At 33.7% G+C, this 23,557-nt stretch overlaps 1 protein-coding gene across 1 annotated transcript in view; it reads right to left on the bottom strand.

Moving 5' to 3' along the window:
• P2RY8 (P2Y receptor family member 8) overlaps nt 1-21,376 on the bottom strand; it is a 74,725-nt gene extending 53,349 nt beyond the window's left edge. Inside the window, exon 1 of the mRNA XM_003765610.4 lies at nt 20,945-21,376. The gene's annotated coding sequence lies outside the window, so the exon portion shown is untranslated. The remainder of the gene's footprint in view (nt 1-20,944) is intronic.
• Nucleotides 21,377-23,557: the final 2,181 nt, after the last annotated feature.

Below are 23,557 nucleotides of genomic sequence, written 5' to 3'. Positions count from 1 at the left end.
ACATTAGTTCATTTAATTCTTATAACACTTCTGTGAGATAATTGCTATAAGTGTTACTAAACCCTGTATTGAACAGAAGAGGAAACTGAAGCTGAAAGTGATTGTGACTTGTATATTCAACTGGCAAATTTAATGGGGCTATTAGTAAATAATAGTATAAAACTTTAAAAAAACATTGTATTTATAATATCAAGCTGACAAAGTATGAAAAACTTATTTTTTTCTTGAGTATCACCAATTGTCATATAGTTGTCCCTACTGTTTCATTTCCCTCATGCCAAATTCAATGTCTGAAGTGGGTTTTTGGGGAGGTGTCCATAAGACATATGTGAAGGTAGCCTATGCTGTTAAGTCATAGTCCAGAAGTCCCTCAAAAACAAAACAAAACAAAACAAAAACAAGATGAAATTGAGGTATTTTTAGCTCTTTGCAAAAGGTTGAAGTGATTCATTTGGAGAAAAAAACCCATGCACAAAACTTAAAACTCAGATGGAGAACCAGAAAAAAGGAAGCAAACCCCACTCCAAACCCTCCAGCCAGGGATTCCCAACCTTGGCTTAGTTTGTTTACATGGAAAAAATCATAACCTTTAGAACTAGAAAAGGCTATAGAAATCCCCATCTCTTTTACTTTACAGATAAAAACCTGAGATCATCTGTAAAGATATAATCTCTTCAGATTTGTTTAAGGTCACACAAGTAGTAGTAAATGTTAAAATGGAATTCATACTCAAACCCTCTGATTACAAGTCCAGGACTATTTTCATTTCATAATACTTGATTTTATTTCTGAGTCTATAGGATATAAGGCTAAGAGTTAAAGAAAACGAAAATTCTCTAGTCCACCCTCTCACCTTTTAAAAATATTTTATAGAGGTATAATTAATAGAGTTCTGGACATCTGATTTCAAATTTTGTCTCAGAAATTATTAGCTCTATGATCTTGAGCAAATCACTTAATTTCTCTTGGTCTACTTCACATGGTTGTTGTGAAGATCAAATGATATAATATATATGATGAGCATCCTAAACATGCTAGTTATTACTATTATTATTGATGAGGAAACTGAAGTTAGAGAGGTCTAGTGAACTTCCCACGATTGGAGAGATAGTCAGTAGCAGAGCTGGTATTCAAAGTCAGCACTTCTGAATCTAGTGACAGTGCTTTTCCATTATAAAATTATCTGGGTATTGTAAAAGCTATATATACATTTTTAAATTCATTTTAATTTTAATTGAAAGTCCACATATGTTATACAGTACTTCTGTCTAGCTCGGGTCTAGCTCAGGATCCCACACATCAAGATTATTATGCCTTCACTTCAAATTGGTAACATTTGATCCCTTGACAAATATCTGCACCCAGAATAAAAAAAGACTATAGTTAATCAATTGATCAATCAATTAACAAGCTTTGAAAATTAACAAAGCCAAGAAAGTGTAGTTCTATATTCTCTATCAATCCCCTTCACCTTATTACTAATCTTGTCCACACCCGGATTCACCTAATTGATTACTAAAGACATGTCATAATTAAAGCCATTTCTAGTCATATGAAAAAAGTGCTCTAAATCAATATTGATTATTTAACATGTATTAGTCAACCTGCCATCTGGGGGAGAGGGTGGGGGAAAGAAGGGGAAAAGTTGGAACAAAAGGTTTTGCAATTGTCAATGCTGAAAAATTACCTGTGCATATATCTTGTAAATAAAAAGCTATAATAAATAAATAAATAAATCACTATTGATTAAAGAAACTTAAATTAAGACAATTCTGAGGTACTGTTTCTCACCTCTCAGATTAGCTAAAATAATAGGAAAAGATGATGATAAATGTTGAAGGGGATGTGGGAAGACTGGGACACTAATACATTGTTGGTAGAGTTCTGAACTGATCTAAGAATTCTGGAGAGCAATTTGGAACTATATCTAAAGGGCTATCAAATTGTGTATATCCTTTAATCCAGCAGTGTCTCCAGTGGACCTGTGTCTTAAAGAGATCATAAAAATGGGGAAAAGACCAACATATAAAAAAATGTTTGTAGCAACCTTTTTTGTAGTGGCAAGAAATTGAAGACTGAGTAGATATCCATCAGTTGGGGAATAGCTGAGTAAATTAGAGTATTTGAATGTAATAAAATATTGTTATTCTATAAGAAATGATCAGTATGATGATTTCAGAAAGGCCTAATATGAACTGATGCTAAGTGAAGTGAATAGGACTAAGAGAACATTGTATACAGCAACAAGATTATGTGATGATAAACTATGATGGATTTGGCGCTTTTCAACAATGATGTGATTTAGGGTAATTTCAATAAACTTGTAATGGATAGAGTCATCTGCATTGAAAAAAGAACTATGGGGACCAAATGTGGTTCAGAGCTTAGTATTTTCACTTTTTTTTTTTTTTTTTTTTTTTTTGCTGTTGTTTGCTTACTTTTTTCTTTCATTATTTTTTCTTTTTGATTGGACTTTTCTTGTGCAGCATGACAAATGGGGAAATATGTTTAGAAGAATTGAACATATTTAATCTATATAAAATTACTTGCTATTTAGGGGAAGGGGAAAATGGAGAGGAACGGAGAAAAACTTGGAACACAAGGTATTGCAAGGGTAAATGTTGGAAATTTATCTTTACATGTATTTTGAAAAATAAAAAGCTGTTAATATTTTTTTAAAAAGACATATAATAGTGCTTTTAATATCTAAGTTCCTTTGCCCCAGAATTTGGCACTCAAGTTATTTTTTATTCAAGCCAATTAATATTTATTGAGTACTTGATAAGTGTTGTAAGGCATACTGCTCCTAAGGGATTGCTAGAATCATGAAACAGCTGAGTTAGGAACGAGGTCAGAGGGAACTAGTTTAGTTAATCTGTAGTTGAATAGAAATCTCTACAAAATCTGTAAGATGTGGTCATCCAGTCTCTTCTTGAAGCTATCTAGGAATGGGGAACTCATTATCACCCCAAGGTAATCCATTCCACTTTTTAAGAGTCCTAATTTTAAGAAAGGCATTTGGTTATATTGCCTTGTTATGATTAGGGTTTAGACAGGATTTCCAATTTGGAAAGTACGAGTACAGAATAATGACTTGTGAGTTGATTAGTTGTAAGAGTATAGTATCCTGGACCAAGACTGAGAAGAGACATCAGAGACCATCTCAAGCAAACCCCCATTTTGCAGAAGAGGAAACTGAGGGCCAGAAATGCCTTAATCAGTTGAATTCTGATTTATTTTTAAACTCACTGGAAAGGCAAGAAGCTTTGAAAGACTCAATTTTAATGTGAAATCAAAATGAATCAAAGAGTTCACAGTAATTCAGAGAAGTGGTCACTGTGGGCTGGAATGGGTAGGTAAAACTTCATGGGGGAAATAGAATTCTTCTAGGAAAGGGGTGTTTGGACTTGTCTATATAAGTGAGTAAGGAAATGCTGAGTAAGAGAAGCCAGTACTCAGGAAGTAGGCAAGAACAGAGGAAAATTAGGGAAGCTTTCATATCTTTTGTCACTGAGGTAGAAAATATAAAAGTTGACACTGGAGCAGAGAAATATTGAAACTGTCTGTACTGGTTTCTCTTGCCCAGCACTGTCTGTTGCTAGTTGAATGAAGAAATTTTTGAAAGAGGAAAGGGAGAATATTTGATTGCTCTCAATAAAAAAATAAAAAATAAAACAAAAACAAACAAAAACAAAACTTATGCCAAAAATGTAGCTATTTTGGCTGTGAATTTTCTTTTCTTGCTTCTAAGGTTCATATGAGGAGAGGGGTGTGCAAGTGCACTCATATCTGTGTGTTTTCTGGTTTTATTAAATAATCATTTTATCACTTGGGCAAAGGATTTGGTTTTCTCTCATCAGAAATGGAATAACAATTTCAAGAAACCACACACCCAGCTTGTCAACTAATCAAGCATATATTTAAGCTGGTCAAATATTCCTATTAAAGCTAGATTTTGAAAAGGAGTAGTGGTTAGAATTGAACGTTGTTTGCATAGCCATGTCAGTGAATGAAGAGGAGATAGGCAAAGCAATTACTAAAGGGAAGCGTGCGTGCGCACACACACACACACACACACACACACACACATGCCCTAGCCTTAATGTATCATATATATATATATATATATATGTATATATATATATATTATATATATATATATATATATATATATATATATATATATATTCTTATATAATCTTGAGAATTATGAAATGTTTTCCTCCTGGTAAAATGAATTGTATGAGCATTGTTATCCTAATTTTAGAATGAAGTATAAATTTTCCCATGGTCACGGAGATGATAAGTGTTGGACACAGTTTTTTTGGGGGGGAGAGGGGACATGATTGTTCTAGCTACTGCTTTCATAACAGATATAGGAAGACAACACATTTTTGTTCTGGACGTGGTGTGTTTTGCTTTTGTTACACATATGTACATGTATATTTATAAATATATACAACATACACATATACTAAACTATAGTAGTATATTTACTAAAGTGTGTGTATATATGTGTATGGTAAATATATACAGCATATGTATATATACATAGAGTATATGTACATATGTATATACATACCATATAAAATCTATCTAGCCAGTCATCTATGAGAAAGTCACCACAAAGAAGGATAATGAATTTGCCTTTTTTTTTTTTTTTTTTTTTTTTGTTGTTGTTGCTGAGGCAATTGGTGTTAAGTGACTTGCCCAGGGTCACACAGCTAGGAAATGTTAAAATGTCTGAATCCAAATTTGAACTCAGGTCCTCCTGACTTCATGGCTAGTGCTCTATCCACTCTGCCACCTAGCTGACCCTGAACTACTTTTTATAATCCAAGGTCTTGAGCTAAACTGGAGTATAAAGTCTAATTCCCTCTTTTTATATCTGAGTAGCTTGAGGTTCAAAAAAATTCACACACATAGTAAGTGATATAGTTAGGATTCAAATTCAGATATTATGACTTGAAGACCATGTTATCTTAACTTGTATTCCTGATCAAATTCATTTGCATGCACAAGATTACAGGGAGAGTAAATTGGGCATCTTAACTGTAACTTTCATAAAGCTTTTGTTAATTTGGGAGTGGAGGTGGGAGGAGGGATAGTTTTTCAAAACAAGCTTTAGAGGAATAAGATGTTCACAGGATGTTAAACAAGAGTTACAAATAATTTTCTAAGTTATATAGCATTTGGAATTCCAAATTTGTGCTGAACAAAGCAGCTAAAATAACAGATAACCATAGTTTGGAAGAACTTTGGTTGGCCTATGTTTAGCAATTCTTATCTAAATAGCTTTACCATTGCTCTAAAGAGTCATCAGTCTATCCTCAAACAAAAAATATTGCTGTTTCATTAAATTATTTCAATAACTGTACAACACTAACAGCAATAATAATAATGGCATGTTAACATGTAAAAATGATACAAAATGTATCAAATACAAAATACAAATACAAGATGCTAGGGCGTGTGTGTGTGTTTAACAAACACTGGTGATGGCTTTTTATGAATTGTCCACACTCTCCATCCCTCTCTAACTAATGTTATATATTTCCAGGGCAGCAATTCTGAAAGAATAAGCCAATTTATAACCAAAGACAAGAGTTTTTACTTCCTACAAAACTAACAGACTCATGAACAGACTGAACCTGTGCCTCATAAAGCAGCTGACTCGTAGAATTGCTGATGTTGTCTAGCATGAAATGTCCACGAGGAAACTGTTTTTCTTTTAGCTCCCTTTCTCTGTATATATAGCTTCCTTTTGCTCTATTTACAGGATATCTTTCTTCATTCCCATATTCTCATTAGTATTTCCTTCTAGAGGTAATAGAATTCAGAGCTGGAAGAGAGCTTAGAGTTAATTTTTTTCTTCCCTCTCCCTGTGTTTTATAGATATAGAAGGAAAAAAAGATAAATGACTAGTTTAAGACATGAAACCAGCAAGGGATAGAGCTGAAATTTTAACCTACATTTTCTGATTTCAAATCAAGTACTCTTTCCACTATATCAGGTCACTGTCTAATCTTGTCCAAATCATGAATTCTTTTCTTGTTTTTCTCTATACTCGCTCATTTTATCATGCTTTTGGATGCCCATCTATTTTTTCTGCCTTGCCCTGTAAATCACCCTGATTCTCTGTAATCAAATCTATAACATTAGAAATCACATTTAGATTTCTTTTATCTATCTCTGATCAGAGAGAATAATTGATCTACCTGAAGAAACTAGCAGAACAAAAAGTCATGACTAGAATATATGCAATCTTCTCCCATGCACCCTCCTTCTCTACCCTTTCCTAAGCTATTATTTCTCTCTGTGACTTTTCAATATGCTTCTCTTTTCTTCTGTTAATGTTATTTTGTATTTTGTACTATCAGGGGACTTGTTTCTGTGCAACCAAACCTGGAATGGTTTTGCAGAGGGATACACCTCTAGGTTGTTTGCTCTGTGTTTAAAGGTAGATCTAATTCTTGATTCATTAACACTGAGCTTATTACTGTGCATACTTATGTGAAATATTGCTTGAGTTTGATGGAAGAAGTCTATTCTTTTCATTCTCTAAAATTTCAAACCCTAGATATCAAGGAAAGTGATGGGTCTGGTTCTTATATAAATTTGTGTCTCATAAAACTCTAGTACAAAATAAAAACCACATGTATCTCTTCAAATTACCTCCCTGAAAGTTTCTTAAATGATATGTATCCCAAGTGTCTCAACAAACTGAAACATTTCTCCCAAACTTTATTTTTTTATTTTATTTATCTCACAGAGAAATAGTGTTGCTCTAAGCTTTTAATCAGCCAAGAGAGTCATATACCTTTTTGCAAAATCTTCCACAGGCTTGTGGAAGCAGGGTTACATTCTAAAAAGATAAAAAATGATTTACTCAAGAACTCTTACAAGACCTCACACTAACAAAAAGTTTTGCACCACATGTTCCTTGTCCAAGTGTTATGTGTGCAGTGGTCCCTGATTGGGGAACTAGGCAATTAGCTCAGATGAGCTAATTAAGGGATGACAGAATTAATGCTTTAAAAAGGGCACATAAGTGAGATTGGGAAGAGAAGGTAAGCAAAGAGAAGGAAAAGGGAGAAATTGGGAAAGGAAGAAAAAAGGATAGAAGGGTAGTGGACTACTGAAGTTTTCAGACATTGAGTCACTTGATCACTTGGCTGGGGTTCACACATCTAGCTAGAATAACCATTTGCATGTAAATTTCCTTTCATTTCAGAATAATGAATAAAGATCTCCAAAAAAGTATACATAAATCACTTTATTGGTAGGATAAAATGAAGGTGTCCTAAAATAGTGTGATTTTAATAATCCCTAGCTGTTCTGCTAAAAACAAACAAACAAACAAATTCCTGATATGGAATCATCTACTAACAAAGCATTCCTTTGTTTCTGTACAAATCAGGTGTGACCTTGTTTGTAGGCCCTTTCCAGACTCCAGTGAAGACAATCTTTAGTTTTTGGCAATAATACCCTGGTGTTATTCTATCAAGACTTGACTTGAATTGAATGCTTAAATTATGATCTTAAAAATTATATCAACCTCTTACATTTGGCTAAGCTGCTTCAAAGGAGACAACTAGTGGGTTCACCAGATAGAACACTGTGCTTGAAGTTAGGAAAACTTGAATTCATATCCAGTCTAAGAAACTTATTAAGTGAATGACTCTTGGCAATTCATCTAACTTCTATTTGCCTTAATGCACAGGAGAAGGAAATAGCAAACCACGTCACCAAGAAAACCATATTGTACAAAGGGTCATGAAAAGTCAAACGTGACTGAATTTTTTTTTTTCAACGTTAACCCTCCACCCCCCCCCCCAGATAGCAAGTAATCCAATATATGTTAACCATGGTGAAGATATATATTAAATCCAATATATGCAAATATATTTATACAATTATCTTGCTGTACAAGAAAAATCAAATCAAAAAGTAAAAAAAAAAAGAGAGAAAGAAAATAAAATGCAAACAAACAACAAAAATAGCAAACACACAAAAAGAGTGAAAATGCTATGTTGTGATCTGCACTCATTTCCCACAGTCCTCTCTCTGGGTATAGATGGCTGTCTTCATCACAAGATCATTGTAACTGGTCTAGATCATCTCATTGTTGAAAAGAGCCACGTCTGTCGGAATTAATCATCATATAATCTTGTTATTACCATGTACATCGATCTCCTGGTTCTGCTCATTTCACTTAGCATCAGTTCATGTAAGTCTCTCCAGATCTCTCTGAAATCATCCTGTTGATTATTTCTTATAGAACAATAAGATTCCATAACATTCTTATACCATCATTTATTCAGTCATTCTCCAAATGATGGGCATACACTTAGTTTCCAGTATTTTTACTACTACAAAAAGGGCTGCCACAAACATTTTTGCACATGAAAAGAAGATAAATATTTTAATTTTAATTTCTGTAGTGTGTGTGTGTGTGTGTGTGTGTGTGTGTGTGTGTGTGTGTTTTAGGACCATGGACTTATTTTCTTTAGGCCTGTCCTGATATTATTGATTTTCTGGGGTGAAAGAATTAAAAAAAAAAGACCACATTTCTAGTAAATTATTAGAGCAGGAATCTGACCAGGATCTTCTTAACTAAGCCCTCTATCCATTATGCCATACTATAATATTGGCATTTGAGTGAAACTTGAATCAAATTGTAAGATTGTAGCCCTAAAGTTGGAAGGAATCTCAGAAGACAGGCTACACATCTCACTTTTTCAATAGATGAAGAAATTGAGGCCTTGGAAGGTAAATAATGATAACAATAATAATAGCATTTCTATCACTATAAAATGCTTTACAAATATTATTTGGTTTTTATCTGCACAACAGCTCTGGGAGGCAGATACTATCATTATTCCCCCATTTTTATAGATAAAGAAACTGAAGTAAAAAGAAGTTAATTTTTCAGTCATACAGCTAGCTAATTATCTGAGGCTAGAATTAAACCAGGTCTTTCTTACTTCCAGCACAGTTTTCTATCCACTGTGTGATACTTAAGAAATTTGCTCAAAATAACACAGTAAGTGGCAGAGGTGATCCTTGAACTCAGAACTAGCACTCTTTCCATTGTATTACATTATGTTATCAATTGTAAGAAAAGCTTATCTTTTTTTGTTGGTAAATGAGGTATTATATTAATATATCTACTATATTTACATAAATCAAGATTATTATTAATTATATATTACATATATAATAATAATAATGAATTTTAAAAAATCTAAGAGTTGGAAGGGAGCTAAGAGGCCATTTGGCCCAACCCATAAATGAATGGGAATGCCTTCTACAACACCAGAGGTGTAGCAGAAAGAATGCTGGACACAGAGTTAGGAAGACTTAAGTCAAAATCTAACTTTAATTACTTATTAACTGAATGACTCTGATCAAGTCTGTCTCCCTCAGTTTCCTCATCTGTAAAATGGTGATCCTAAAAGTATTTGCTTCCTAGGGTTTTTGAGAGGATTAAACAAGGTATGCATAAAGTGCTTTATAAAGTTTAAAGTGCTAAATAAATATTAGCTAATATCACATAAGATAATCTTTAGTGAAGGATGGCTCACCATTTTTCAGGGCATCTCATACCACTTTTAAAAGACTCTTGTTAAGTTTTTCTTAACATAGATCCCAAAATCTCTCTTAAATTGTCATATGTTGTTTCTATTTTTGCCCTTTAGAGTCCAGAAGAACAAATCTGGTCTCTCTATCATAATCTATGAAGTTCATTTTTATAGTTAGTGTAGGAAGCAGATTACTGTTACCTAATATAGTTTCTATTTGTTCACTACCACCTTGATAATAGCCATAATTGTCTTAATGGTGTAACATTCTAAGAGGTTAAAACCCTTAACAGACTATTTTTAAAAAATTAATCCATCAAATACCCAAGCCAAGAAGTATAAAGAATCTTGTAAAAAAAAAAAGAAGAAAGAAAAGTAATATTTATTTAAAGTATTAGGGACCAGAGTTGTAGAAGAATATCAGAAATAACAGAAAGTTTTAGCAGAGAGAAAAATGACCAATATAATACTGAATCATGAACATGTTTAAAAAGAACTGGGGGAGATCATGAGTAATAATTGAAATTTGTTGTTGTTCAGTCATTTTTCAGTTGTGTCTGACTCTTTGTGACCCTATTTGGGGTTATCTTGGCAAAACTGCTGTAATGGTTTGCCATTTTCTTCTCCAGCTTATTTTACAGATGAGGAAACTGAGGGAAATAGATTTAAGTGACTTGCAGCTAGTTAGTCACTTAAGTCACACAGCTAGTTAGAGTCTGAGGTCAAATTTGTATTCAGATCTAATTCAGATCCTGTGCTCTATCCACTGTGCAATTTAGCTGATCATATTAAACTAATAGGAAAACCCATTTTTTGAATGACAGATTGTGTTTATGTAAAATGTTATATATTATAATATATTAATTAATTATTATTAATTTATATGATTGTTTAAAAAGTACAGCCTCTTTGAAAATTAAAAATTAAAGATAGAAATAGGGATTGCAACAGCAACCACACAGACTATACCACTTGGATTTTAACTGGCTTGTTGTGGCTGGTATTTCAGAGGGCCACCTGCCTTGCTTCCTGTGGGTCTGAGTCAAAACCAAAGGACTTAAATGGCTTTGAAAATGAATTGAGCAAAATGGAATTGAAGTGGGTTTTAAGAACCTTACCTAAAACTGCATTCATGCTAATTATGCTAGTTGAAGGTAATGAGATTACAAATAGTGATGAAAACCTTTAGGTTATGAAAAATCATCAAATAAATTCAAATACCAGAATCCGTAGTAGGAAAGACCATGATTGGTTTTGAATTACAGAATCTTTTCTGACTTTTTGAGGCATGTATTTACATTAAATCAAGTCAACAAGCACTTATTAAATGTTTTCTTTGTGCCAAACAATGTAGTGAGTACTGTAGGTACAAAGAAAAACAAAAACAGTCCTATGCTCAAGTAGTTCACAAAATAATGAGGATTGAAAACATGCAAACTCAGTAAAATAGACATACGTAACATAAATTGGAGAAACTCAGAGGGAAGGCATTAATATTAAGAACTGGTTAAAGCTTCTTGTAATAAGTGGGATTTGAGATGAAGAGCAGATTAATTCTAGGTTTATAAAACAGCCTGTGAAAATACAGTCAGGAAATGTAGTGTGGAGAAAATCAAGGTAAAAGAAGACTGGAAAAATAGGAAGAGACCAGGCTCTGAAGAGTTTTAAAAGCTAAATTTACTCACATGCTGCTGAATGGACTTAGAAAAAGTTTTAAGACTGATGATACTGAGTCTGCTACAAATTTATGTTATTTAATCTCAACCCGGTTCTCACTTTAGCAAGTCAGTCCTTGTATTCTTCCCTAATTGATTCTTTATCCTACACCTACTGATATAGTTCCAAACCTTCACCTATCCCCTAAATCTTCTACATCTCTTTCTTCTCCCATTTTTTTTTCCGTTGAAAAGCTCAGTTTTGACTTTGCTTGAAAAAAAGAGGCCAGTGACTATTAGCTCCCTCTTCTGTCCATCTCTGTATCTCAAAATTCCTTCATATTATTAATATTATAATTTTTTTCTTTCTCCATTATTCCAATATTTCAACAAGATGACCTTTTCCCCCCACTAGGCTAATTATGTTTTTTTTAATAACATTCCTTCTTTTCTTCTTCATCAGATTAATCCCTCAAACAATCATTGTTGATACTTTTCATTCTTAGTTTGCCCCATCTAATGATTCTTTTCCACTTTCAAATCTTTCCAGGACTTAAAAAAAAAAACTCACATGATCCAGCCATCCCCTCAATATGTGTCCTCTCTTTTGCTTCCACATTCTCAGGGAAAACTTGATTATACTCACTGTTGCACTTCTCTCTTCTTACTCATTTGCCAACTCTTTGCACTCTAATTCCAAATTTCACTACTCAACTGCAACATCACTTCAACTTTTTTTAGTGATTTCATAATTATCAAATCTGATGAACTTTTCTCAGTTCTTACTCTTTAGGTCTTTGCAGAATTTGATACAAGTAACTACCTTCTTTATTCTCTCCTCTTTGGCTTTTCTTGACATTGCTCTCTGTTGGTTCTTCTACCTTTTTGATCATTTTTAAGTTTCTATTGCTAGTTCATTATCCATATCATACCACCTGCCTGCAGGTATTCTTTAAGGCTAGGTTCTGTGCCCTCTTCTCTTATCTCTGACAAATTTTTATTTGGTGACTTAATGAACTTAATTTATCATCTCAAATGCAGATGACTCTCAGATCTATATATCCAGCTTTATTCTCCTCTCTTCAGTTTTGCGTTAGACATTTCAAACTAAATGTCCCAAAGGTATTCCAAATTCAAAATATACAAAACAAATTCAATATATTTCCCTCAAAATTACTTCTTTTTTGAACTTCTTTTTCTGTTGAAGTGTCCCCATCCTTCTAGTCTCCTAGATTCACTACTTCAATGTTATTCTCAGCTTCTCAATCTTTCTAACTCTACACAGCCATAATTGAATTTTGTTTCCACTTTCTCATCTCTTGCAGTCTGACCACTTTTCAAAACCCACAGCCACTACTCTAATTCAGATCCTCATCACCTTTTGCCCAAGTTATTATAATAGTGTCCTCATTGACCTCCCTGCTTCAAGTCTCTTCCTATCCATTCCATCCTTCATACAATTACCAAGGTGATTTTTCCAAAATGCAGATTTATTTATTGTCACTCTGTTACTCAGCAAGCTCTAGTGGTTCCCTACTGTCTCAAAAAATAAAATATAAACTCCTCTTTTGATTTTGAAAGCCTTTTGCAACTTTGTCAGCTTTACTATATGTTACTCTCCTGCCTTTACTCTATAGTTCAACCAAATTTGATGCTATGCTAACACACCCACTCTTTCTGTGCCTTCACCTAGCTATCTCATGTGCCTAGAATGCTTTCTTTCCTCATCTCTACCTCATAGAATTCTATTTTCCTCATAACTCAGTTTCAGTGCCACTTTCTATACAAGTCTTTCCTGATGACTTCATTGGTTAATGCTCTCCCTCCCAAAATTAACTTGCATTTATGTAATATATATTCTATAGATATTATTATATGTTTCTGTTGTCCTGTATCTCTTCTCCTTTTCTTCTCTACCCATAAAAATGCAATCTACATTGTTTCTATTTCCTCTCTTCTCACAATGTTCAAAAGCATTATCAATGTGGCTTTTGATTTCTCTCATTTACTCATCTTCAATTTATCCGTTTATTGGCTGCTTCTCAGCTTCCTAAAAACATGCCCATGTCTTCCTTAATCTGAGAAAATATTCACTTGATGCATCCATCCCCACTAGCTATCATTCCTTATCTCTCTCTTTTGTAGCTAACTTCTTCCTTTCTTCTCAATCTCTTCTTAATGCTCTACAGTCTGGTTTCCAGTCTTATCATCCAACCAAAATTACTGTCTTCAAAGCTACCTATGATTTCTTAATTGCCAGTTAATATCCTTTTCTCCATTCTCATTTTTCTTCATTTCTGAAGCATATGATACTGTTGATCACCTTTTCCTCTTGGAGTTTTTGTGATATTGCTCTCTCTTGGTTCTCCCAACTATATGATTGCTTCTTCTAAGATTCCTTTGCTGGTTCTTTAACTATATCACCTCCACTAAACATAAGTAGCCACCAAAACTTTATCCTGGGCTCTCTTGTCTTTTCTCCTCACACTATCTCACTTATTAGATAACTTATTCTCATTAGCTCCCAATCTCACTTATTAGATAACTTATTCTCATTAGCTTCCATGAGTTCAATGTAGTCTGAGTCTTTCTCCTTAATTATAATACATTACTAATTTCCTTTTACACATGGGGAACCGGATGTCCTGTAGATATTTCAATTTCAGCATGTCCAAAACAGAACTCATTATCTTTCGTTATAACCCCTCCACCGTTTCCCAGCTACTCTATTATTATCAAGGTCCTACCATCTTTCTAGTCATCCTGGCTTGAAGTTATAATGTTATCATCAATTCCTCATTCTTACTCTACATATCCAATACATTGGTAAATTTTGTCATTTCTATTTTTACAACATATATGCATGTTGTCATATATACACATGTCTTGTTTTCTATATATATGCAAGCAGTCTCTTCTCACTTCTTGATTGGACTTTTGTAATATCTATCTAGATGGTCTTCTTCAAGTCTTTCCTCATCCAACAATCTATTTTTCCTTTCTTTCTTTCTTTCTTTCTTCCTTTCTTCCTTCCTTTCTTTCTTTCTTCTGAGGCAAGTGGGGTTAAGTGACTTGCCCAGGGTCACACAGCCAGGAAGTGTTAAGTGTCTGAGGTCAGATTTGAACTCAGGTCCTCCTGACTTCAAGGCTGGTGCTCTATCCACTGGGCCACCTAGCTGCCCTCCAATCTATTTTTCACTCAGAAACCAAAGCTACTTTTCTAAAATCATAGTCTGATCATGTCACCTTCCATTCAACACACAATAAATCCTAGTAACCTTTATTACTTACAGGATCAAATGTTAAGTTTATTGTCATTTAAAGCTCTTTAAAATCTAGATCCTTCCTACCTCTTAATTCTTTTCATACATCACCTTCCTCCACCCACTCTACAATCCAACTACCTTGACCCATTTACTATTCCTCTTTTAGAGTGTTTCATCTTCTGTCTGTGTATTTTTTGTTGGCCATTCCCTTCATGGAAAATGATCTGCCACCTCACTAACACCTCTTAGCTCACCAGTTCAAATCCTAAGTTCAAATCCCACCTGCTGCAATAGATATTCTGCCGATAACCCCAGCCTCTTCTCTAAGGTTTCCATTTACTCTGTAAACGTCTTGTAAATACCTTGTTACTTACAAGTGCTATAAAGTCAGCTCTTTATATACAGGGTTTAGTTTTTCCTTTCTTTGTATTCCCAGAACTTGGGATAGGCTCTGGAACATAGTAACTTTCTAATAAATGCTCCACCTTAATGCCTAACATTATCTTTTTTTTTTTACCATTTTAAAATATGTTTCAATAATCAGAAAAACAAGAAATCAAGCCCTGATTTATAGCTTTACTGATTTCCAAAGTGTGAATACTCACATTGAAAATATTACAGTAAACTTTAGGTGGTTTGATCTGGCTACAGAGTACTTCTTGGATATAAATTTAACTCTGGTTTAAAAGCATATTCATATGATAATCTTATTATTGTTGGAAATGAAAACATTGCCTTGACTGAGGAGCAGGGGGAGGAGGGGAGGGGAGGAATTATTGAGAGACAGAGAGCACAGCTCTTATCACTTCCTCTTTGGGAACTCAACTGGAAGTCCTCCTTAGGGACTCTCCAAGGCTTCTTTGCCTACCATTTGGATGGCTTCCATCTTTGAGAAAGAAGATGAAATAAGACAAACCTACTTGAGATCACTAAGAGAAAGGACTTGGAAGACTTGAGAGGGGCAGGCAGTCTCCAAAATATTCCTATTGCCTGCTTGCAAGTCCAGAGACTTTAAGGAAATTCCCCTTAGATAAGCTCCTAGACTCTTTTAGCTGAGCTAATTTTCTTGTTTCCAATGGGAGAGCTCCTTCACTCTATATTATTTGGTATATACTCACCTACATATACCTTCTCTTATTTTTTTCTTGCTATAATTTGGATAAATGGATTTCTTTACTATTTATTATGTGTGTTCATTATGGAACTGGTATTTGGTGGGAAAGGGATCAAACCTTGGTTATACAGCTTGGGATCCCCCTGCTTCCCAAAATGACAGTAATCAAAAGTTAGCTTGAATCCAGTCATATTCCCAAGATGAACAATATTTAAAGAACAAATACATATAGTCTAGCCCAGTACCCCCCTCTGTCTAAGGAGAGCTATGTGGTGGGCCTTAACTCCAATCTTTTACTTCCCCCTTCCTGGAAGGAGTGAAAGTCTCCCTTGGAGGAAGGGAGATGTCTATTCTGTTTCCTTTTAAGCTACACATGTGGCCTCCCTCCCATGTGGATTCTCTCTACACATATGGTTCTCACTCTATTGATATTTTAGTTCTTTGTTGTTCACTCTTCATTTTTGAAGAGAACCAATGGCATCGGGGAATTACTTGAAAGTGAATCGGATTAAATGAGACAGGGTTCTGCAAAGTCATCAGCTTTACTTTCTCCTCCAGAGTGATCATTATGCAGTGGTCAGACAGGTCAGGATGACTGGCTATGGCACTTTGACTTTTTAAAACTATTTCCCAGTTTTTAGATTTACTAACATGAATAAAAGTAATGGAAACATCCTTTTTTACCTCCCAGTTGTCCATTATTACCTAAAAATGCTGCACCATGAGAACTGCTAGAGATTTGAGAGTCCCTCAAAAATACAATGGAAAATATGAGTAACCTAAATACAATAGATACCACTAACTGAGCTACAAAGAAACCATATGACCTTTGTGCTTGCTTCAAATTTAGCATATTCTATAACAGAATATTGTTTAAAACACCTTTTAGTGCAGTTTCCAAGGGATCTCCTTGTAAGATACACATTTTAAAAGGCACAAAATTATTGATGTTGCTCTATCTTCTTTATAGAGATAGTGACCAACATTGCCAGAAAAGCAAAATATGAAACTGATTGTAGAATAATCTAAGAAAAAAATGAAGAAAAAGTTTACGTGTTTGGGCTTTTGCCAATTTTCTTTTAAGTCTGGGAGGAAATAGGAAGTTCTTTCAGACAACATTTCTGAAGTGTGCAATAAAAGTCTATGCTCATCTATCTTCACATTTAAGACAATGATCTCAAATGATCATTTTGCAAAAATTAGAAGTCGTTAAGTGATACAGTGGCTATGACACTGGTTGTGGAATCAGGAAGACCTGAATTCATATCCCACCTCAGACACTTAATACTTATGTAACCCTGGGAGTTATATGACCTAGTCTGCTTCAGATATCCTATGGATAATAATAGTAACCTACTTTACAGGGTTGTTGTAAGGATGAAATGAGATAAATTTGTAAAGCTCTGTGCAAGCCTTGAAGCACTATATAAATGCTAGCTACTAACATTACTTGTAAACAGGTCATTCTGTTATACTGGGACTCAGTTTTATTATCTGTAAAATGGGAAATTTTTACTATTAAAGTACTTTTTGTGTTTAAATTGTATTTTGATTTGATTTGCACAGGTTACAATAAGAGAAATATCAGAACCAAGAGTAAGCCTTAGAAATATTTTCTCACTCAAGCCAGATGCTTTCAATATACTACCCTTTCATTTCTATAAAGCAGAAAGAATACTATTGCTCTATAGATAGCTTTATCATGAATTTTTTTGTGTCCAGGCCCTCACTTTAAGTCATATTTTAAGTCTTTCCAGCTTGGAAGGACTTTCTGGAGCTTATGGTTACTGAAAGGAATTTTTGAGAACTAAGGTCCATCTTCATGCCATGAAGAGACACACCTAAATAAAATTGTAATGAAAGTATAAATAAACAATAAATAATATAGAGACAGTAGTATTAACAATTAGTAGTATATTCACTTGCTATATTAATTTCGACATCCATTGACCCATTCATCTATCCATCTATCTATCTATCATTTTCTCTCTCTTCTTTCTCTGTCTCTGTCTGTCTGTCTATGTCTGTATCTCTCTCTCTCTCTTCTCTCTCTCTCTCTCTCTCTCTCTCTCTCTGTCCTCCCCCTCACAACTTCTATACTTTTTTTTTAACAGATTTCAGACTCTTATTCTAATTTGTATGTTGATACATCCACAGAACCACCATGAAAATATATGCTTCAGGATAAAACAAATAATCTTTTCAATCCTTTTGTTTCTATTTAATGGAATGTAAAATCTCTATACTAGGAATATACTCTTCTTCAGAATCCTCATTTATTTACATAGGAGATTTTTTCCCTGACTCAAGTTTGTGCATAATTTGTACACTTGAGCTACATCCTTGTATTTGAACTTTAAAGACAGGGAAATGTAGAGAGAAAGGAGATGGAGACATGTACAGATATAAGTTCTAAGGGATGCCTTTGCATTTGTGGAATTATATGGTCCTTTAGAGTGCCATAGGCATGGAGGAATTAGAGTTATATGGAGCCACTGAAGGAGAGGGAGTTCTCTTGCTAGATATAGATAGAAAGGGAAAAATGGATCAGCATAGCAGGAAGTCACAATGTGGATGCACAAAAAGGACATAACTCTTTTCTGGTATTCTGAATCATGTGTATATCCTGATGGAACATGGGACTCACAGCAATATTGATTGGCTGTTTAGAAACCCCAAATTCTTTCTTGCCAAAAGGAGCACTGTTCTCAGGGTACTAAAATGTCAGGAGGACTACATGAGTTATTGGAAAATAGAGGTTCTCCAGAGGGCAATAAAGAGTTGCTTGGCTCCCTAAACAACTGAATTATTTTCTCTATGTGATTGGGAGTGGTCTGAAGTGACCTTACAGGTCCCTAGGACCCACCAAATAGGCTTCAAGTTTATGGTCTTGAGTATTTTTGTGGCTTTTGTCATGTTAAATACGGCCTGACATATTCATTATTTTGTTAGCTTACATCCTTGCATGGAAAGGAAAAGAAATTTTAAAGAAAGAAATGAGGACAAAAGCTGAATTACGAAATTCCCAAAAGACAACCTGAATACAATCAAGATAAACCTTCAGAAAGTGAATTGAGACTGGCAATCCAAGAACTGTGCTGCTTAGACAATGGTTGCAACTGATATATTTATTTACTGGATTATTCTTTTTTTGTTGTTGAGGCAATTGGGGTTAAATGACTTTCCTTGGGTCACAAAGGAGGAAGTGTTAAGTGTCTGAGGTCGGATTTGAACTCAAGTCCTCCTGACTTCAGGACTGGTGCTCTAACCACTGCACCACCTATCTGCTTATATTGGATTATTCTTTATTTAGAATTATAGATTGATAGAACATTCCACTCCTTAACTTTACATATAAAAACACTGAAGTCCAGAGATGGTAAGTGCTTTCTTTACAAGACCTCAAAACTGCAAATCTTTATATCTTTAAACAAACCTTTTAGGTTTCATTGGTTACCCATAATCAGGAAATGACCTAGTGCTTTGAGTTCTTTCTTCACATAACAGTGAAAATATCTATATTCTGGTTAGGTTGATGTGAAGTAAACAAAATGAGTCATTCAATATAAAACCATATCATAGGATTCTCAAACTTGCTGAATAGCTCTGGATTATGTTTTTTCAGTCTACCATGTTTCAATTATTTTTTTATTTTTCAAGGATAAAATGATACATATGTCACTTTCAATCATGTTCAGAGTAGATAGAACTTTAAAATGCAAATTATTATATTGCCACTTATTTCTTCCTGATTTCTCTACATAACTCCTTATTCTGGAGATGCTAGATCTATAGCAGCCTACTCTTGACATCTTTGGTTCTTTTTGAGAATGAAGGATGAACAACAACTATAAACAAACAGCACTTTTTATATGTAAAACTTTTGAGAGAATATTATAACAACCAACATATATCATTTTAAAGTTTATAAGGCCCTTTTTCTATGCATTTAAGCTTTAGAAGCTAAAAATGTCAGTAAGACTTTGGAGACATCCTGTGTCATTCCATTTGATCCTTATAATAACCCTATGACATAAATAAGACAGATATTGTCTTGCTCATTCTACATGTAAAGAAATTGAGACTCAGAGAAGTTAAATAAAAGAATTAATAAGTGTCAGCTATAGAACTCAAATTCTTCAAATCCTATCTCCCCTAACTCCAAGTCTGAATTTTTTCTGAATATTTGTTTGTATAGTCTTTAAAGTTCTGAAACAGAAGGTAGATTAAGTTTTTTAATCAAAATAAAGAATTAGAGCAGGATTTCTCTGGTTCATTTAAAAAAATAGCAAAGCTCGTCAACAGACATTTAGTGAATACTTATTTGAAAATTACATTAAGAACTTGGTTGGAATAGGTTTTTTGACCAACAGATATATCTACACTACAGTCCCAGAAGTCTGCTTTGCTGGCTCTTGGAAATATATCCTACCTCTCTCAGCATAGATAAGCAGCATCTATATCTGTTAGATTTTTTTGTTTAAACTTATTTCTTTGTAAAAGGGAAGATTATGTTAAAGGAATAGTAATAGACCGTCACTGGAAGGTAACAGAGTTGGGCTTTTTTTTTAAAGCATTGCTAAATAATTTTTTTAAAGAAAAAAAAATGACATATCTCTAACTACTTGAAGATACATTAAAAAATCAATCAAAAATATAAAATCTCATCCCATAATTTGGAAAAATAAAAGCACAGTTGTTTTGTTTCATCAACCCCTATTGATACCCATATCTATGTACATAGTCCCTTTTTTAATTATAAATTTGCAAAATTAGGATCTAGTTATCTGTAGAATGTTCCTATTGGGATCTTTGTGGAATAACTACAACTGATAAAGAGACATACATGACACAGATTTCTAAACAAAGTTATTACAGAGAATTTTGGTCTCAGATTAGATACCAGGTAAAATGTTTTTATCATCTTTCCAATCTTTGTTTATTTGGCTGTATTTGTCTATCTTCAAGAAGTGCAAGATTTCTTCAGGAGAAAATCCTTCTGGCAGATCAATTTCTTCAGAATGTTATAAAGAAATGTCCCTAGTGACTTAGTGACAACTCATAGACCATTGCATACCTAATTTATGCATTCCTTCTAATGCTTTTAGACTTTTATTAATTCTGAGCTCTCTTTTATTTAATGCACCCCTAAAGAAAGATGGAACTTTACCTTAATATTCAACTTCTTTAATCTACTTCTTCCATCATTTTTTCCCACCAATACTCCCCTATCTCCATACATGCAGAACTGTTGGTACAAAGCATAGGCAATCCTTACACATTACCAATTAAAAATGTAAAGGAAATAAAACTCAGTCTGCTTACCTTCATCTTAGCATGGAATTTCTTTAAAGTCAAAAAATATTGACAGTTACTTATTTGTCAAAGCACTTTACCCAGGAAGTGATCTTGCAAGAGTCAACAGTTTGAAGTCTCTTAATTTGACACTACTTTAGTCTTCATTTCAGAATATGTGACGTTTCTCATTTGTTGTGAAGTCTTTCTAATATTTCAAGTTGATGGATGTGAATCACATCAATCTAATTGATTTCATACTTCAGAAAAAAATGCTAATCTCAATCCCAGAGCAGAATACCATGACTGGTACTGACATATAGTCAGAGATGAAACTATTTTTGAAATTTCCTGTTTAACTCTGTGCTGACAATTACACAGTGCCAAGTTCATCAGAGCAAAACATGTTCAGAATTGGTGACATGCCACTTGCTTCTCTTTTATAAGCACACTTCCTCTCTGCACTGAATTCCTCAAATCATATCTTGGATAACTATAGACTGTTCAAAAGTATGTGAAGCAATTTGGGCAAAACAAGTTTCTGTACCCTTTCTTATCTGAGTAGTGAAAGCCCCTGTAATGAGGTTTGGAAGAACCCATTTCGCAAAGTTTAGACTCTAAATGTTATAAACCCAATTTGAATTTTGTGTTAGGCAGAACATGAATTCTTGGGCTTTTTTATTTTTGTCTTTTTTTTCTTATTTAGAGTTCTGAAAATGTTCCCATTGCAGTATCCTTTGCATGTTTGAGAGAAACATCATATCTAATTTGCAGTACACAAAAATTTTTTTGCAAATTGCAAACTAATTCTCTTTATAGTTATTTTCCCTCAATTAAATGTAAATTTTTTTAGCATTAATTTAAAAAGTTTAGTTCAAAATTCTCTTCTTCTTTACCTCCCTCCTCCCTTCCTTGAGGAGGCAAGTAAATTTACATTGATTGCACATGTATAGTCAACATTTCCCAGCCTTAACTATATTACAGACCCCCCCTCAGAAAAATAAGAAAGTTGTTTGTTTGTTTGAAATCTGATTCTATCAGTTCTTTAATAGAAGTGGATACCATATTTCATTACAATTCCTTTGAAATTGTCTTGGATGATTGTATTCTTGAGAATAGCTAAGTCTTTCATAGTTGATCATTTTAATTGCTATTAGTATCTTCACTATTTTCTTGGGTCTGCTCATTTTGTATCAGTTCATGCAAGTCTTCCTATGTTTTTCTGAAAGAATTTAAATTACTATTTTTTAAAGCACAATAGTATTCTATCACAATCATATACCATAATTTTTTTAGGTATTTTCCCAATTGATGGCTACCTTCTCAATTTCCAGTCTCAATGCCACCACAAAAAAAGAGACATTATAAGTATTGTTGTGTATATAGGTCCTTTTTCTTATCTATCTTTGAAATAGAGAACTAGTATTTCTGGGTCAAAGTTTTATATCTCCTTGTATATAGTTCCAAATTGCCCTCTAGAATGGTTGGATCAATTCACAACTCTATCAGCTGTGCATTAGTGTCCCCAGTTTTCTACATACTCTTAAATGTTTGTCATTTTCCTTTTCTGTCACATTAATCAATCTGATAGGTGTGAAGCAATACCTTAGACCTGTTTTAATTTGGACTGTTCTAATGAATTGTAAGTTATAGCATTTTAAAATGATTGTAAATTTGATTTCTTCTGAAAACTACTTGTTCAAATCCTTTTATATCATTAATCAATTGAGTAATAATTCAGTTTTATAAATTTGACTCAGTTCTCTACATATTTGAGAAATGATATTTTTTATCAGAGAAACTTAAGGTAAAATATTATTTCTCAGTTTCCTGCTTTCCTTCGAATCTTGGCTTCATTGATTTTATTTGTGCAAAATCTTTTTTAATTTAAAGAAATCAAAACTATCTATTTTACAGTCTGTAATGGTTTTTATCTCTAGTTTGGTTATAAATTCTGCCCACAACAGATAACAATTTCTACGCTTCCCTAATTTGCCTATGATATCATTCTTTACCTCTAAATCATTACTATTTTGACTATATCTTGGTATAGAGTTTAAGAGTTTGGTCTATACCTAGTTTCTACCAAAATGTGTTCGTTTTCCCAGTAATTTTTTTTTTGGGGGGGGTGAAATACTGAGCTCAAGTTTCAAAACCTTGAATCTTCAAGTTTCTTGAACATTAGATTAGTAAGGTTATTCACTACTGTGCATTGTGCACCTAATATATTCCATTGATACATAGTTCCATTTCTTAGCCAGTATTAGACTGTTTTGATGATTACCACTTTGTAATGAGGAAATTGTGGGAATTTAATGAATCATATTAACTCTATCTTGTGACTAAATTCTTGATCTAGCTCAGTTCTCATTCTTTTCAATAATAGATCTAGTTTAATTTCCATCTTGTGAGAAAACTTTATTCAATTATAAGAATTATGAGAAAATTTTACTGCATTGTTTAAACTTCACCTTGCATGAGTAGTACACTAGATCACTTCTTCCTGATGCTTAGGGGTCCTTAACTAAGGACTTTGGTTATGCTAATCAGAAATCCAATCAGATCTGAAGATTAATACAAAGGGGTTTTCTCACAATTATTTATCTCAAGCAACCCATGTGTCTTATTTGAAAATTGGCCCTA

The sequence above is a fragment of the Sarcophilus harrisii genome, chromosome 3, assembly GCF_902635505.1.
Source record: "Sarcophilus harrisii chromosome 3, mSarHar1.11, whole genome shotgun sequence".
In the NCBI taxonomy this organism is placed as follows: Eukaryota; Metazoa; Chordata; class Mammalia; order Dasyuromorphia; family Dasyuridae; genus Sarcophilus; species Sarcophilus harrisii.
This window is presented reverse-complemented; position numbering and strand designations above follow the sequence as displayed.